The following is an 18,716-nucleotide window of genomic DNA, read 5'->3' on the forward strand; positions in this document are numbered from 1 at the left end:
GCCAGCAAAAGACCGAATGTTTCTTTTTCCACAGTGGAATACTTTTTTGATGCCAACTTAGTTTTCTTGAAAAGTACCCTACTGGCTTCTCTATGCCCGATTTGTCATCCTGCAATTGGACTGCACCAACCCCCAGGTCGCTAGAATCGATCGCTATTTTAAAGGGTTTCGCAAAATTTGGAGCAGCCAACACTGGTTCATTAGGTAAGATTGCCTTTAGCGGCGACAGGGAGAGCGAGGTGGCAGCTGGGTAAGTGCGTTTACAACTTATATAAACTTATCTTTTTGTTTCGGCAGTTTCTTTTTGCAGCGGCGACAGGGAGAGTGAGGTGGCAGCTGGGAAAGTGAGTTTACAACTTATATAAACTTATCTTTTTGTTTCGGCAGTTTCTTTTTGCAGCAGCGACAGGGAGAGCGTGGTGGCAGCTGGGTAAGTGATTTTACAACTTATATAAACTTATCTTTTTGTTTCGGCAGTTTCTTTTTGCAGCGGCGACAGGGAGAGCGAGGTGGCAGCTGGGAAAGTAAATATTATATATTTGGGCAGCGGCTGAACCCGAGACACTACACCTGTAGTGTCTCCCACCCGCCCTCCTCCTCTGACCAAAAAAAAACGACTCGGTGGTGTGCAGATAAGGTAAGGCTTTTTCTATTTATTTTTTTTTCGTGTGATTGGTAAAAACTTTTCGTTCCTTTTTCATTTATCTAAGTTAAGGCTAAGTTAAGCTTAAGTTTAAAAATGGCAGGAGGTCTCAGACCCGTGTTATGCTCCTTTTGCTCAATGTGGGAGCTCAGGGACACGGCTGATGTCCCTGACTCCTTCACGTGTTGGAATTGTGTCCAGCTGCAGCTCTTGTTAGACCGCATGACGGCTCTGGAGCTGCGGATGGACTCACTTTGGAGCATCCGCGATGCTGAGGAGGTCGTGGATAGCACGTTTAGCGAATTGGTCACACCGCAGATTAGGATTGCTGAGGGAGAAAGGAAATGGGTGACCAAAAGGCAGAGAAAGAGCAGGAAGGCAGTGCAGGTGTCCCCTGCGGTCATCTCCCTCCAAAACAGGTATACTGTTTTGGATACTGTTGAGGGAGATGGCTCACCAGGGGAAGGCAGCAGTAGCCAGGTTCATGGCACCGTGGCTGGCTCTGCTGTTCAGAAGGGCGGGATAAAGAGTGGAAGGGCTATAGTCATAGGGGATTCAATTGTAAGGGGAGTAGATAGGCGGTTCTGTGGTCGAAAACGAGACTCCCGAATGGTATGTTGCCTCCCAGGTGCACGGGTCAGGGATATCTCAGATCGGCTGCAGAACATTCTGAAGGGGGAGGGTGAACAGCCAGTTGTCATTGTGCACATAGGCACCAATGATAGAGGTAAAAAACAGGATGAGGTCCTACAAGCAGAATTTAGGGAGTTAGGAGCCAAGTTAAAAAGTAGGACCTCAGGGGTAGTAATCTCAGGATTGCTACCAGTGCCACTTGCTAATAAGAGTAGAAATGAAAGAATAGTCAGGATGAATGCGTGGCTTGAGAGATGGTGCAGGAGGGAGGGGTTCAGATTTTTGGGACATTGGGACCGGTTCTGGGGGAGGTGGGACTATTACAAATTGGACGGTCTACACCTGGGCTGGACTGGAACCAATGTTCTTGGGGGTGCTTTTGCTAACACTGTCGGGGAGGGATTAAACTAATGTGGCAGGGGGATGGGAACCAAATGAGGAGGTCAGTGGACAGTAAGGAGGTAGTAACTAAAGCCTGTAAGGAACTAGATAATGAAGTCAGCGTGACTAAGGGAAAGAGTAGACAGGGAGCAGATGATGAACGCAAAGGGACTGGTGCATTTGCTTTAATGCAAGAAGTGTAGTAGGTAAGGCAGATGAACTTAGGGCTTGGATTAGTAGCTGGGAGTATGATGTTATTGCTATTACTGAGACTTGGTTGAGGGAAGGGCATGATTGGCAACTAAATATCCCAGGATATCGATGCTTCTGGCGGGAAAGAGAGGGAGGTAAAAGGGGTGGAGGAGTTGCATTACTGGTCAAAGAGGATATCACAGCTGTGCTGAAGGAGGGCACTATGGAGGACTCGAGCAGTGAGGCAATATGGGCAGAACTCAGAAATAGGAAGGGTGCGGTAACAATGTTGGGGCTGTACTACAGGCCTCCCAACAGCAAGCGTGAGATAGAGGTACAAATATGTAAACAGATTATGGAAAGATGTAGGAGCAACAGGGTGGTGGTGATAGGAGATTTTAATTTTCCCAACATTGACTGGGATTCACATAGTGTTAGAGGTCTAAATGGAACAGAATTTGTAAGGAGCATCCAGGAGGGTTTTCTAGAGCAGTATGTAAATAGTCCAACTCGGGAAGGAGCCATACTGGACCTGGTGTTGGGGAATGAGCCCGGCCAGGTGGTTGAAGTTTCAGTTGGGGACTACTTTGGGAATAGTGATCACAATTCCGTAAGATTTAGAATACTCATGGACAAAGACGAGAGTGGTCCTAAAGGAAGAGTGCTAAATTGGGGGAAGGCCAACTATACCAAAATTCGGCAGGAGCTGGGGAATGTAGATTGGGAGCAGCTGTTTGAAGGTAAATCCACATTTGATATGTGGGAGGCTTTTAAAGAGAGGTTGATTAGCGTGCAGGAGAGACATGTTCCTGTGAAAATGAGGGATAGAAATGGCAAGATTAGAGAACCATGGATGACAGGTGAAATTGTGAAACTAGCTAAGAGGAAAAAGGAAGCATACATAAGGTCGAGGAGGCTGAAGAAAGACGAAGCTTTGAAAGAATATCGGGAATGTAGGACCAATCTGAAACGAGGAATTAAGAGGGCTAAAAGGGGTCATGAAATATCTTTAGCAAACAGGGTTAAGGAAAATCCCAAAGCCTTTTATTCATATATAAGGAGCAAGAGAAAGGATTGGCCCACTCAAGGACAAAGGAGGAAAGTTATGCGTGGAGTCAGAGAAAATGGGTGAGATTCGAAACGAGTACTTTGCATCGGTATTCACCGAGGAGAGGGACATGACGGATGTTGAGGTTAGGGACAGATGTTTGATTACTCTAGGTCAAGTCGGCATAAGGAGGGAGGAAGTGTTGGATATTCTAAAAGGCATTAAGGTGGACAAGTCCCCAGGTCCGGATGGGATCTATCCCAGGTTTCTGAGGGAAGCGAGAGAGGAAATAGCTGGGGCCTTAACAGATATCTTTGCAGCATCCTTAAACACGGGTGAGGTCCCGGAGGACTGGAGAATTGCTAATGTTGTCCCCTTGTTTAAGAAGGGTAGCAGGGATAATCCAGGTAATTATAGACCGGTGAGCCTGACGGCAGTGGTAGGGAAGCTGCTGGAGAAGATACTGAGGGATAGGATCTATTCCCATTTGGAAGAAAATGGGCTTATCAGTGATAGGCAACATGGTTTTGTGCAGGGAAGGTCATGTCTTACCAACTTAATAGTATTCTTTGAGGAAGTGACAAAGTTGATTGATGTGGGAAGGGCTGTCGATGTCATATACATGGACTTCAGATAGGCGTTTGATAAGGTTCCCCATGGTAGGCTGATGGAGAACGTGAAGTCGCATGGGGTCCAGGGTGTACTAGTTAGATGGATAAAGAACTGGCTGGGCAACAGGAGACAGAGAATAGCAGTAGAAGGGAGTTTCTCAAAATGGAGACGTGTGACCAGTGGTGTTCCACAGGGATCCGTGCTGGGACCACTGTTGTTTGTGATATACATAAATGATTTGGAGGAAAGTATAGGTGGTCTGATCAGCAAGTTTCCAGACGACACTAAGATTGGTGGAGCAGCAGATAGTGAAGGGGACCGTCAGAGAATACAGCAGAATATAGATAGATTGGAGAGTTGGGCAGAGAAATGGCAGATGGAGTTCAATCAGGGCAAATGCGAGGTGATGCATTTTGGAAGATCCAATTCAAGAGTGAACTATACAGTAAATGGAAAAGTCCTGGGGAAAATTGATGTACAGAGAGATTTGGGTGTTCAGGTCCATTGTTCCCTGAAGGTGGCAACGCAGGTCAATAGAGTGGTCAAGAAGGCATACGGCATGCTTTCCTTCATCGGACGGGGTATTGAGTACAAGGGTTGGCAGGTCATGTTACAGTTGTATAAGACTTTGTTTCGCCCACATTTGGAATACTGCGTGCAGTTCTGGTCGCCACATTACCAAAAGGATGTAGATGCTTTGGAGAGGGTGCAGAGGAGGTTCACCAGGATGTTGCCTGGTATGGAGGGCGCTAGCTATGAAGAGAGGTTGAGTAGATTAGGATTATTTTCATTAGAAAGACGGAGGTTGAGGGGGGACCTGATTGAGGTGTACAAAATCATGAGAGGTATAGACAGGGTGGATAGCAAGAAGCTTTTTCCCAGAGTGGGGGATTCAATTACTAGTTGTCACGAGTTCAAAGTGAGAGGGGAAATGTTTAGGGGGGATATGCATGGAAAGTTCTTTACGCAGAGGGTGGTGGGTGCCTGGAACGCGTTGCCAGCGGAGGTGGTAGACGCGGGCATGATAGCGTTGTTTAAGACTTATCTAGACAGATCCATGAATGGGCAGGAAGAAAAGAGATACAGACCCTTAGAAAATAGGCGACATGTTTAGATAGAGGATCTGGATTGGCGCAGGCTTGGAGGGCCGAAGGGCCTGTTCCTGTGCTGTAATTTTCTTTGTTCTTTGTTCTTTGAGTGAACCTTTCAAAGTACAGAAGTGATGACGAGGTTAAAAAGGTCTGAACAGTTGAGGTGACTGAGCGGTTTCAGCTTCTCTGTTCAGGTTGCAGCTTTCACTGGAGGCATGTGTTTAAATCCCACTTCTGACAACTTGATTTTCAGTTACTTTGCAGAGCTTCCTTGAAGGTTTGAGGCAGAGTAAATACTGAGGAACTGTTTCTAACTGCTGAACGGTCACTAACCGAAGGTTACAGATTTAATGTGACTCCCAAAACTGGAAAGAACTTGAGGAAAAATTCCTTTCTGCAACGTGTGGTTAGGATTTCAGTTATGTGGATAGATTGGAGAAGCTGGGGTTGTTCTCCTTCGAGAGGAGATTTGATAGAGGTGTTCACAATCATGAGGGGTCGTGACAGACCCGATAGAGAGAAACTGTTGGTAGAAGGATTGAGACTCAGGTAAAAGCTGTGGCTCAGTTGGTCACACTCACCTCGAAATCACAAGCTTCTGGGTTCAGATTTCACAGCTGACACTCCAGTGCAGCACTGAGGGTGTTGAAGGTGTGATGTTAAACCAAGACCTGGTCTGCATGTTTGGGTGAATGTAAAAGATCCCATGCTGCAATTTCAAACAAGTGAAGAGCAATTCTCCCTGGTGTTGTGATCAATATTTGCCTCTCAATCAGATCAGTTGGTCATTATCACATTGCTGTTTGTGGGTATTAGCTGCTGCATTTCTGACATTACAACAGTGATTACACTTCAAAAGTATTTCATTGTCTACAAAGTGCTTTGATATGTCCAGTGGTCTTGAAAGGTGCTATATAAATGCAAGTCTTTTTTTTCTTTATCACAACACATTACTGTGTAAAAAATGGTTTTTCATGTCACCTCTGGTTCTTCTGCCAATCACCTGATATCTGTGTCCTCTGCTAACTGACCCTTTTACCACTGGAAACAGTTTCTCCTTATTTAAACTATTGAAGAACTTCATGATTTTGAACAAATGTGTCAAATCTTTTCTGAAATTTCTCTGCCGCAAGGAGAACAACCCCAGCTTCTCCAATCTCTCCACATCACTGAAGTCCCTCACCCTGCTACCATTGTGGCAAATCTCTTTTTTATTCTTTCACGGAATGTGGGCATCGCTGGCAACGCCAGCATTTATTGCCCATTCCTAACTTCCCTTGAGAAGGTTGTGGTGAGCTGCCTTTTTGAGCTGTTGCAGTCCATGTGGTGTAGGTAAATCCACAGTGCTGTTCGGAAGGGATTTCCAGGATTTTGATCCAGTGACAGTGAAGGAACGGTGATATAGTTCCCAGTCAGGATGGTGTGTAGCTTGGACGGGAACTGGCAGATGGTGGTGTTCCTATGCATCCAATGTCCTTCTAGGTGGTCGAGGTCATGGGTTTGGAAGGTGCTGTCGAAGGAGGCTTGGTGAGTTATTGCAGTGCATCTTGTAGATGGTACGCACTGCTACCACTGTTCACTGGTGGTGGAGGGAGTGAATATTTAAGGTGGTGGATGGGGTGCTGATCAAGCGAGCTGCTTTGTCCTGGATGATGTTGAGCTTCTTGAGTGTTGTTGGAGCTGCACTCATCCAGGCAAATGGGGAGTATTCCATCACGCTCCTGACTTGTGCCTTGTAGATGGTGGACAGGTGGTGAGTGATTCACAGCAGAATTCCCAGCCTCTGACCTGCTCGTGTAGCTACGGTATTTATATGGCTGATCCAATTCAGTTCCTGCTCAATGGTAACCCCCAGAATGTTGATAGTGTGGGATTCAGCAATGGTAATGCCATTGAATGTCAAGGGGAGATGGTTAGGTTCTCTCTTGTTGGAGATGTTCATTGCCTGGCACTTTTGTGTGTTGAATGTTCCTTGTAACTTATCAGCCCAAGCCCAATGTTGTCCAGGTCTCTCTACATGTGGACACGGACTGCTTCAGTAGCTGAGGAGTTGCTAATGCTACTGAACATTTTGCAATCATCAGCGAACATCCCCACTTCTGACCTTATGACAGAGGGAAGGTCATTGATGAAGCAACGGAAGATGGTTGGGGCCTAGGACACTACCCTGAGGAACTCCTGAGTGCTGTTCTGGGACTGAGATGATTGGCCACCCACAACTATCACCATATTCCTTTGCGCTAGGTATGACTCCAACTAAAGAACAAAGAACAAGGAAAATTACAGCACAGGAACAGGCCCTTCGGCCCTCCAAGCCTGTGCCGATACAGATCCTCTACCTAAACATGTTGCCTATTTTCTAAGGGTCTGCATCTCTTTGCTTCCTACCCATTCATGGATCTGTCTAGATACATCTTAAAAGACGCTATCGTGCCCGCGTCTACCACCTCCGCTGGCAACGCGTTCCAGGCACCCACCACCCTCTGCGTAAAGATCTTTCCACGCATATCCCCCCTAAACTTTTCCCCTCTCACTTTGAACTCGTGACCCCTAGTATTTGAATCCCCCACTCTGGGAAAAAGCTTCTTGCTATCCACCCTGTCTATACCTCTCATGATTTTGTACACCTCAATCAGGTCCCCCCTCAACCTCCGCCTTTCTAATGAAAATAATCCTAATCTACTCAACCTCTCTTCATAGCTAGCACCCTCCATACCAGGCAACATCCTGGTGAACCTCCTCTGCACCCTCTCCAAAGCATCCACATCATTTTGGTAATGTGGCGACCAGAACTGCATGCAGTATTCCAAATGTAGCCGAACCAAAGTCCCATACAACTGTAACATGACCTGCCAACTCTTGTACTCAATACCCCGTCCGATGAAGGAAAGCATGCTGTATGCCTTCTTGACCACTCTATTGACCTGCGTTGCCACCTTCAGGGAACAATGGACCTGAACACCCAAATCTCTCTGTACATCAATTTTCCCCAGGACTTTTCCATTTACTGTATAGTTCACTCTTGAATTGGATCTTCCAAAATGCATCACCTCGCATTTACCCTGATTGAACTCCATCTGCCATTTCTCTGCCCAACTCTCCAATCTATCTATATTCTGCTGTATTCTCTGACAGTCCCCTGCACTATCTGCTGCTCCACCAATCTTAGTGTCGTCTGCAAACTTGCTAATCAGACCACCTATACTTTCCTCCAAATCATTTATGTACATCACAAACAACAGTGGTCCCAGCACGGATCCCTGTGGAACACGTCTCCATTTTGAGAAACTCCCTTCCACTGCTATTCTCTGTCTCCTGTTGCCCAGCCAGTTCTTTATCCATCTAGCTAGTACACCCTGGACCCAATGCGACTTCACTTTCTCCATCAGCCTACCATGGGAACCTTATCAAACGCCTTACTGAAGTCCATGTATATGACATCTACAGCCCTTCCTTCATCAATCAACTTTGTCAATTCGTCAAAGAATTCGAGGGGAGAGTTTTCTCCCTGGTGGCCATTGACTTCAATTTTGCAAGGGCTCCTTGATGCCCTTGGCAAGAGCAGTCACTGTCTCCTCACCTCACCTCTTGAGTTCAGCTCTTTTGTCCAAATTTGGGTCAAGGCTGCAACGAGGTCAGGAACCAAGTGGCTCTGGCAGAACCCAAAATGAGCATTGATGAGCAGGTTATTGCTGTGTAAGTGCTGCTTGATAGCACTGTCAATGACACCTTCCATCACTTTACTGATGATCAAGAGGAGGCTGATGGGGCAGTAATTGACAGGGTTGGATTTGTCCTGCTTTTTGTTTGCAGGACTTACCTGGGTAATTTTCCACGTTGCTGGGTAGATGCCAGTGTTGTAGCTGTACTGGAACAGCGTGGCTAGTGGCGCGGCTAGTTCTGGAGCATAAGTCATCAGCACTACAGCCGGGATGTTGTCAGTATCCTGTGCCTTCAGCCATTTCTTGATATCATGTGGAGTGAAGTGGATTTGCTGAAGATTGGCATTTGCGATGCTGGGGACATCAGGAGGAGGTCGAGATGCATCATTTAGTTGATACTTCTGGCTGAAGATGGTTGCAAATTATTCAACCTTGTATTTTACACTGATATGCTGGTCTCCCCTATCATTAAGGATGGGGATATTTGTGGAACCTCCTGTTGATTGTTTAATTATCCACCACCATTCAGGACTGGATGTGGCAGGACTGCAGAGCTTTGATCTGATCTATTGGTTGTGAGATCACTTAGCTCTGTCTATTGCATGCTGCTTCCACTGTTTGACATGCAAGTAATCCTGTGTTGTAGCTTCACTCATTTTTAGGTCTGCTTGGTGCTGTTCCTGACATGCCCTCCTGCACACTTCATTGAACCACTATTGCTCCCTTGGCTTGATGGTAATGGTAGAGTGAGGGATATGTCAGGCTATGAGGTAACATATTGTGTTTAAATACAATTCTGCTGCTGCTGATGGCCCACAGTGCCTCATGGATGCCCAGTTTTGAGTTGCCAGATCTGTTCATTTCTTCCCTCAGATATAATTGGAAAAAAATTCCAAAGGAATGCATGTACTAACTAAAAAGGAGAGAGAAATAAATACTGACAAAATAGATGGCAGCATTTGCAAGGTAAAAAGATTTATAAGTTTTATTATCGATGAGTGAGAGGAATATATCACACTTTGGGGCTTCTGTAAGTGGATTTACTGATAATTTTGGGAATTGACAGGAAGCTGCTTCATGGTTGGTGGAACAAACTCCGGCCCTTGGGGTGGAGCCAACAGCTGCATCCGTCCAATAACAGACAGAGTAGAAGTACTGTATCAGGCCTTGTTAGCTCAGTTGGTAGAGCATGAGACTTTTAATCTCAGGGTCTTGGATTTGAGACCCTTGTTGTGTGGTTGTTCTTCCCTTTTTCAGACTTCATCGGCAGAGAGTTCAAGGGGTGTTTGAAATTAAATTCAACAACATCACCAGATTTCAACTCCCCCCCTCCCAGTGTAGTTGAATGGACCTTCAACCTCTGCCCTCCCCCTTCCCCTCCCTCCCAGAACTGCAACAGGGATCCCCTTGTCTTCACTTTCCACCCCACCTGCCTCCACAGCAGCACAGTGGCGCAGTGGTTAGCACTGCAGCCTCACAGTTCCAGCAACCCGGGTTCAATTCTGGGTACTGTCTGTGTGAAGTTTGCAAGTTCTCCCTGTGTCTGTGTGGGTTTACTCCGGGTGCTCCAGTTTCCTCCCACAAGCCAAAAGACTTGCAGGTTGGTAGGTAAATTGGCCATTATAAATTGTCCCGAGTATAGGTAAATCGTAGGGAAATATAGGGACAGGTGGGGATGTGGTAGGAGTATAGAATTAGTATAAATGGGTGGTTGATCGTCGGCACAGACCATGTGGGCCGAAGGGCCTGTTTCAGTGCTGTATCGCTAAACATAAACACATCCAAAGGATCATCCTCCACCATTTCCGCCACCATTTCCGCCACCTCCAGCGTGATGCCACCACCAAACGCAACTTCCCCTCCCTTGTCAGCATTCCAAAGGGATTGTTCCTTCCACAACACCCTGGACCGCTCCTCCATTACCCCAACACCTCTTCCCCTTCCCAAGGCACCTTCCCATGCAATCGCAGGAGATATAATACCTGCCCTTTTCTGTCCTCTCTGCTCATTATCTAAAGCCCCAAATACTCCTTTTAGGTGAAGCAGCGATTTACTTGTACTTCTTTCAATTATGTATACTGTATTCACTACTCACAATGCGGGCTCCTCTAAACTGGGGAGACCAAAAGCAGATTAGGTGGAACACCTCTGCTCAGGCCGAAAGCATGATCCTGAGCTTCTGATTGCTTGCCATTTCAACACTCCCCCCTGCTCTCATGTCAACATTTCTGTCTTTGGCCTGCTCCAGTGTTCCAGTTAAAATCAACCCAAGCTCGAGGAGCAGCACCTGACCTTTTGATTCGGCACTCTCCAGCCTTGTGGATTGAACATTGTGTTCAATAACATCAGAGCATGACTGGTGTCAGGCAACCACAAGCATTAACACACTTTGTCCCAGGACAGCTTTGTTATTTAATCTCTCCTGCCCTCTGCCCTAACAAACACCTTCCCCTTTGTTCTCTCCCACATGCCCCTCCCCTTCACTTGTTTAAAACCTAATTCTTTTCTAACCTGTGTCAGTTCTGATGAAAGGTCACAGACCAGAAATGTTAACTCCGTTTCTCTCACCACAGATGCTGCCAGAGCTATTGAGTATTTCCAGCACTTTTTGTTTTTATTTCAGATTTCCAGCATCTGCAGTATTTTGCTTTTATTGTGTCAGAAAGTCTTTCCTTGATTCAGGACTCTTACCTCTCTCCAGAATCTCTCTGCTAAAGATTGAACTTTATCTCATTTCACTCACAGCTCAGGGTCAGTGTGGCACAGTGGGACTTCTGGCTGTCTCTCACTTCACAGTCCATCAGTACTGAGAAAACAATGGGGAATATTACTCACATGTTGCGTTCTGTAACTTTTTACAAACACTTTAATGTATATATTGTCTTCCAAAGCAGTGACAGAATGGTGGCTTTAGTGTGTTGTTGAAATAGCTTTGTTGAGTTCGTGCTGTACTAACAATTAAACAGTTCTTGGTTCAATACCAGGTTTTGGCACTTTCAAACTCTCCTGTGTATTTTTCTTTGGCTCCAATTGTCAAGCTGCATGATTTACTCTGAAATTAGCACCCGAGAACCAAGGCACCAGCGAGCATGAGGAGCTGAAATTAGCACAGATCAAATCCACTTAATACTTCTGACTGAAGATGGTTGCAAATGCTTCAGTTTTGCCTTTTGCACTGACTTGCTCAGCACCACCATCATTGAGGATGTGAATGCTTTTGGAGCCTCCTCATCTTGTTAGTTATTTAATTATCCACCACCATCCACGACTGGATGCGGCAGGACTGTGGAGCTGTGATCTGATCCTGAGGGAGATATCCGTGCGTGGAGTGGCGGGATGTATGGAGAGTGATCCTGAAGAGGGTGCCTGAGCCTGGAGTGGAAGCTTTCTGTGGAGGTGCAGGAGTAGGCCATTCAGCCCCAGTGTTTTATAAAGGTTTAGCATAACTTATTTGCTTTTACTCTATGCCTCTATTAATAAAGCCAAGTGTCCTGTTTGCTCTGAGCAACCTTTTCGAACCTTGATCAAAAAAGATTGGTGTACATTGTCTCATTCTTCCTCTCAAACTGTATCACTTCACAATTCTCTGTGTCAAATTTTATCTGTTGTGTGAAAGCCCATTTTACCAGTGTGTTTAAGTTCCTCTGAAGTGTGTTACTGTCACTGGCATAGGATGAAATTCACGAGCATTCTTTGATGCTATCTCCGTGGAAAGAGCAATCTTACCCACTAGCTCAAATTGGGATTTTGTGTGTTTAGTATCTTTCCTCATCCACCAAGATAAGCACAAATCTGTCTCATAATGTACGGTCTAAGAATGTGCCAATGTTGCAATGTGGTGATAAATTCTTCAGTGTCACAATGTACTCACCAACTGTTTCACTGCTTTTCTGATTTCTGGATCCAAGTTTGTAGCTTTCCGCGATCTCTAGTGGCTTAGGCTTGAGCCTCACTTCAACGAAGAAACGGAAAATTATGATTTAAAGATTACACTGTCAATCATTCACATCTCTGTCTTCTCCTGAACTTCGAGTTCAAATTTGTTTGTGAAGTTGAGTCACACGTTAAGACAGCACAGTCTTTTTCTTTGTGAAGGAAGTGATTTGGGAAGGGCTGTTTGAAACTGTCCCTTCTTGCACAGAAATTCAGTGCAAATACTTGATCACTCACAATTTCCTTGAGAGAAATTTGTTCACAATCGCATTCGACACGGAAACTGCCTCAGCATTAATCTCACTGAAGCAGAATGTGACCGTGTTGTTTGTTTCAGAATGTTGGTCCCGTTATTTGTCGCTTTTAACCGAGACTGGGAGACAGGGCAAGTTTGATCCGAGGTTGGAATATATTATCATTCAGGAGCAAGAAAAATCAAAAGGAACAAAATAAGAAAACCCAGTCTCTGGATTTGAGAATCTGTAGATCCGCTTTGGGAAAGTGAATCAGAGCAGAATGAAGGGTGAACTGTCCAGAAGAGATGAAGACACAGCTCAGTCAACACGTTCCCCTGGTTTATGATGCTGGAACATTCATCACACAGAAATGATTCAACCCAATGACAAACATTCTTACAGCTGATAATTTATGCTACTGATTTAAGGATGTCTCATGTGGTTACCGAGTGATGACGAGAAGATATTAAACTTTGTTCTGTTCAATCTAGCTGTGATGAAGTTTGAATTTTTCTACCTTTTATAAACAGTATTTGAAGGGTCTCGGTAACAATGTTCAGTGTTGATGAGAGTGGGGTCTGGGTGAGAAGCTGCTGAGTGTGACAGCGTCAGGACTGGATGCAGGAAGTTATCTGACAGTCTCCCTCTATCTCTCTAATGGGTTTGAGTTGATTTACGACTGGTAGCTTTTATTTTACTTTTCTTATTCAGAGATACAGCACTGATACAGGCCCTTCGGCCCACCGAGTCTGTGCCATCCAGCAACCACCCACTTATACTAATCCTGCATTAATCCCATATTCTCTACCACATCCCCACCATTCTCCTACTACGTACCTGCACTCGGGACAATGTACAATGGCCAATTTACCTACCAACCTGCAAGTCTTCTGGAGGTGGGAGGAAACCAGAGCACCCGTCGGAAACCCACACAGACACAGGGAGAACTTGCAAACTCCACACAGGCAGTACCCAGAACTGAATCCTGGTCGCTGGAGCTGTGAGGCTGCGGTGCTAACCATTGCGCCACTGTGCTGTTGTTGGTGTTTTGATAAATGAAGGAAGTTCCCTCCACCCATTTTTTTTGGACAGACAGTGTGGTATAAGGATGTAAAGGGTTAATGCTGAAGATAGTGGGATCAACCCCTCCCACTGTCAGAGTGATGATGAAACAGTCACATGAGATGAAGTTTGGGAGAAGAGAGAGCAGCACCAAGGATGCTAGCTTAGCAGGCTTGATGAGTGTGTATAGAATATTGTGCAAATTAGAAAGAGTTCTTAGTTCTTTCAGCAGGAAATGTGTCCAGAAAATATCGAGAAACTCACAATTTTATTATTCAGGAGTCGGAACACAGATATTAATTCCAAGTGACAGTTCTGGGACCAATTAACAAAAAAAGTAGAGAATAATATTGCTCACTGATTGAAATCCCCCAGTGAGGAGACAGTTAAACAGGTGATCTGTTGGGGCATCCTTCGATCCAAGGTTTCAGCAACATTTAATCTCCCTTTTTGGTGAAATTCTCTGTTATTTGCAACTTTTTTTATCAGCTTTGATGGGCGAGTGAAAAAACTGAAAAAATTGAACAGTTCCATCTTTTCTTTTCTTCCTTCTTCTCTTCTTTCCATCAGTTTCTCTTTTCTGTCCCAGATCAATATAATGATGAGAATCCCACTTTAATCTGTTGCTTCTGGTGTTTTATCCATTCCAATCAAAATTTCAACATTCCAATCAAATCTATTTGTTCTTCCACAGTGTCTCTCCAGGTGTTTTATTCTGTTGTATTCTCTCACAGTCTGTTTGATGATCAATGTTACATCACACTATCTGTTCTGGTGAAGATCAGAAGCAGTGATATCTGTTTACACCACCCGACAAGTCGGCCTGAGGCTGTGCCTCGCAGATCACGGGGAGTTAAAGCAATTCTTCCAGTCAGTTAGTTCAGTTGTAATTTCATGAGAAATTCGGTCATCATGACTTCGTCAGTGACCTAATAGTTCAGGTGTCTGAGTGATGTTAATCATGATGTGATGAAATGATTGTATGTTCTAGTCTTTCCGTGGTGGGTTTTCACATTGAGTAGAAACGAGTTGGACATGGTCTGGAAATGTTTCACACCACTCCATTCCCAACTTCATTTACTTCCAGAAGGTCTTTTTCCATCATTACACAGCTAGCTGCACAGCCAGAAACTGTGCTGAAGGTGACAGCTATGTCTAACCAACTGACAAGGTGGCCGAGAGGTTAAGGTGATGGACTGCTAATCCATTGTGTTGTGCACACGTGGGTTCAAATCCCATCCTTGTCGTTAGTTTATGAACTGTTTAGTGCATTGTTTCTGTTGGGGGAGTTGATGTGTCAAGTCAGCCTCGAAACCTGTTCTTGTCCATGTCCAGACAGTGATTCCAGAATTGGTTATACTTTATTAAAATTGAGACAGACAATTGGAATTCTTCACCCAAACTACACTGGAATGAAGATCAAATAGGGATCACGAAACGGAGCAGGATTTTCCCTCCCCTCCTTCCTTCCATCTAGATTTGCACCAAGTGAAAGACAAATGGGAAAAGCAAATGGCGAGGGAGCAGATGCAGAAACTTATCCTTTGGCAAGAAATTTATTTTCAAATCTTCTTGATAGATTAAGTGAGTGAGCAATGCTTTGGCAGTTGGAGTTTAAAATGAAGGGTCATTTAGTACCTACGATAGATCAGAGTGTTTTTTTGTAAGAGGTGAGATGTTAGAAACGGCGGAGGAGCAGAGACCCGAATGCTGAATTAAAAAAAGCTCGTGGACTGGTAGAAAATAATGTGAAAAGTGATTAGGATATGAAGATTGGAGCTCATATTGCAGTGATATAAAGCTCTGTGCTCCTGAAGTAAATGTCCAAGCCCAGATTGTGGGGAATCTGTGGAGAGTGATTTGGTTTTTATTCATTCTTGGGTGTGAGTATCGCTGATAAGGCGAGCATTTATTACCCATTCCCCTTGCCGTTGAGAAGGTGGTGGAGAGCTGCCTTCTTGAACTGATGCAGTCCATATGGTGCAGGAACACCCACAGTGCTATTGGGGAGGGAGTTCCAGGATTGTGACCCAACAACAGTGAAGAACTGGCGATATCATTCCAAGTCAGGATGGTGAGTGACTTGGAGGGGAACCTGCAGGTAGTGAGTTCCCATGCATCTGCTGCCCTTGTCCTTCGAGGTGGTAGTGGTCACGAGTTTGGAAGGTGCCGTTGAAGGATACTTGGCGAGTTGCTGCAGTGCATATGGAGATGGTACACACTGCAGCCACTGTGTACTGGTTGTGGAGGGATTGAATGTTTAGGGTGGCGGGTTAGGTGCCGATCAAGTGCGCTGCTTTGTCCTGGATGGTGTTGAGCTTCTTGAGTGTTGTTGAGTGGGATGTATTCCATCACACTCCTGACTTGTGCCTTGTAGATGGTGGACAGGATTTGGGGTGTCAGGAGGTGAGATACTTGCTGCAGAATTCGTAATCTCTGACCTGCGCTTATAGCCACAGCATAGATGTGACTGGTCGAGTTACGTTTCTGGTCAAGATGTTGATGGTGAGGGATTTAACGATGATAATGCTTCTGAATATCAAAAGGTAGATTTTTTTTCTCTCTCATTGGAGATGTTCACTGCTTGGCACTTGTGTGGCCAGAAGGTTGCTTGTCACTTATCAGCTCAAGACTGAATGTTGTTCAGGTCTTGCTGCTTGCAGGCACAGACTGCTTCAGTATCTGAAGAGTTGTGAATCATCATCTAACATTCCCACTTCTGACTTATGTTGAAGAGAAAGTCGTCAATGAAACAGCTGGGATGTTTGTGTCTAGGACACTACCCTGAGAAACTCCTGAGGCAATGTCCTGGGCTGAGATGATTGGCCTCCACTAACAACAACCATCTTGCTTTGTGCGAGGTATGACTTCAACAAGTGGAGAGTTTTCCCCCTGATTCCCATTGACTTCAATTTTGCTGGGGATCCTTGATGCCACACTCATTCAAGGGCAATCACATTCACCTCTCCTCTGGAATTCCACTCTTACGTCTCTGTTTGGACCAAGCTGCAATGAGATCATACGAACATAAGATCAGAAGTACTAGTAGCAGGAGTAGGCCATTTGGCCCCTCGAGCTTGCTCCGCCATTCAATAGGATCATGGCTGACCTGATCATGACCTCAACCCCACTTTCTTGCCTGCCGACATAACCCTTGGCTCTCTTGTAGATAAAAATCTTGAAGACATTCAATGACCCAGCCTCCACTGCTCTCTGCGGTAAAGAATTCCAAAGATTAATGACCCTCTGAGAGAAGAAATTCCTTCTTAAATGAAAAACCCCTAAATCTGAAGCTGTGTCCCCTAGTTCTAGATTCCACCACGAGAGGAAACATCCTCTCAGCATCTACCCTGTCAAGCCCCCTCAGAATCTTATATGTCTCAATACGTTCACCTTTCATTTTTCTCAACTCCAATGAGTATTAGTCCAACCTGCTCAACTTTCCTCATAAGACAACACCTTCATCACAGGAATCAATCCAATGAACCTTCTCTCAACTGCCTCCAATGCAAGTATATCCCTCCTTAAATAAGGAGACCAAAACTGTACACAGTACTCTAGGTGTGGTTTCACCAGCACCATGTACATTTGTAGCAAGACTTCTCTACTTTTATACTCCATCCCCCTTGCAATGAAGGGTGACATTCCATTTGCCTTCCTAATTATTTGCTGTACCTGCATGGTAACTTTTTGTGATTCATGCACGAGGACACCCAGATCCTTCTGCACCGCAGCATTCTGTAATCTCTCACAATTTAAATAATATTTTCCTTTTCTATTCTTGCTACCAAAGTGGATAACCTCACATTTTCCCACATTCTCCTCTATCTGCCAAATTATTTCCTGGAGCTGAGAGACCCTGGCAGAACCTAAATTGTGCATCGATGATCAGATTATTGCTAAGTGTGTGGTGCTTGATAGCACTGTTGGTGACATTTCCATCGCTTTGCTGATGATTGATAGTCGACTGATGGGGCAGCAAGTAGATGACTGTGTTGTCGCTCCACTGGAACAGCTTGGCTGAGGGCGCAGCGAGTTCTGGAGCACAAGTCTTCAGTACTAGAGCCGGAATGATGTTCGGGCCCATAGTCTTTGCTGTATCGAGTGCCTGCAGCTGTTTCTTGCCATTATGTGGAGTGAAGCAAATTGACTGAAAACTGGAAGCTGTGATGCTGGGAAACTCAAGAGGCCAAGTTGAATCATCCACTGAGCAATTTCTGACTGAAGATGGTTTCAAATGTTTCAGCTTTATCTTTTGCACTGACGTGCTCGGCTCCACCAACATTGAGGATAGGGATGTTTTTGGAGCCTCCTCATCTGGTTCGTTATTTAATTGTCGACCACCATTCATGACTGGATACCTAGTTTCTCAGGGCAGTGTCCTAGGCCCAAACATCCTCAGCTGTTTCATTGATGGCTTTCTCTTCAACATAAGTGAGAAGTGGGAATGTTCGCTGATGATTCACAACTCCTCAGATACTGAAGCAGTCTGTGCCTGCAAGCAGCAAGACCTGAACAACATTCAGGCTTGAGCTGATAAGTGACAAGCAACATTCTTTGATCTGATCCTGAGGGAGATATCCGTGCGTGGAGCGGCGGAATGTATGGAGAGTGATTCTGAAGAGGGTGTGTGAGCCTGGAGGGCAGAATCTGTGGAGAGTGGTCCTCAAAGGATGTCCGTGTCTGGAGATTTAGGATCTCTGAAGAGGGTCTCCAAGCCCGTAGTGCTGGGATCTTTGGAGAGTGATCCTGAAGTGGGTGTCCGAACCTGGAATGGCGGGATCTGTGGAGAGTGATCCTGAAGTGGGTGTCCAAGACTGGAGTGGCGGGATCTGTGGAGAGTGATCTGGAAGTGGGTGTCCGAGCCTGGAGTGGCAGGATCTGTGGAGATTGATCCTGACGAGTGTGTGTAAACCTGGAATGGAAGCTTTCTGTGGAGGTACAGGAAGAGGCCATTCATTCCCAGTATTTTATAAAGGTTTAGCATAACGTATATGCTTTTACTCTATGCCTCTATTAATAAAGCCAAGTGTCCTGTTTGCTCTAAGCAACCTTTTCAATCCTTCTGACATTGGTGTACATTGTCTCTCTGCTCCTGCACCCAGTTTAGAATTGTAACCTTTCATTTATATGGCATTCTTCCTTCCAAATTGTATCACTTCACACTTCTCTGTGTAAAATTTCATCTGTTATGTGAAAGCCCATTTTACCATTTTTTTTTAA

At 45.1% G+C, this 18,716-nt stretch overlaps 1 non-coding gene across 1 annotated transcript; it reads left to right on the forward strand.

Annotated features, from left to right (window-relative positions):
* Nucleotides 1–14,658: 14,658 nt before the first annotated feature.
* On the forward strand, nt 14,659–14,740 carry trnas-gcu (transfer RNA serine (anticodon GCU)). Its single transcript has one exon. It is a non-coding gene; the product is annotated as a tRNA-Ser (tRNA).
* The last annotated feature ends 3,976 nt before the right edge of the window (nt 14,741–18,716 follow it).

The sequence above is a fragment of the Heterodontus francisci genome, unplaced genomic scaffold (assembly GCF_036365525.1).
Source record: "Heterodontus francisci isolate sHetFra1 unplaced genomic scaffold, sHetFra1.hap1 HAP1_SCAFFOLD_58, whole genome shotgun sequence".
Classification (NCBI taxonomy): domain Eukaryota; kingdom Metazoa; phylum Chordata; class Chondrichthyes; order Heterodontiformes; family Heterodontidae; genus Heterodontus; species Heterodontus francisci.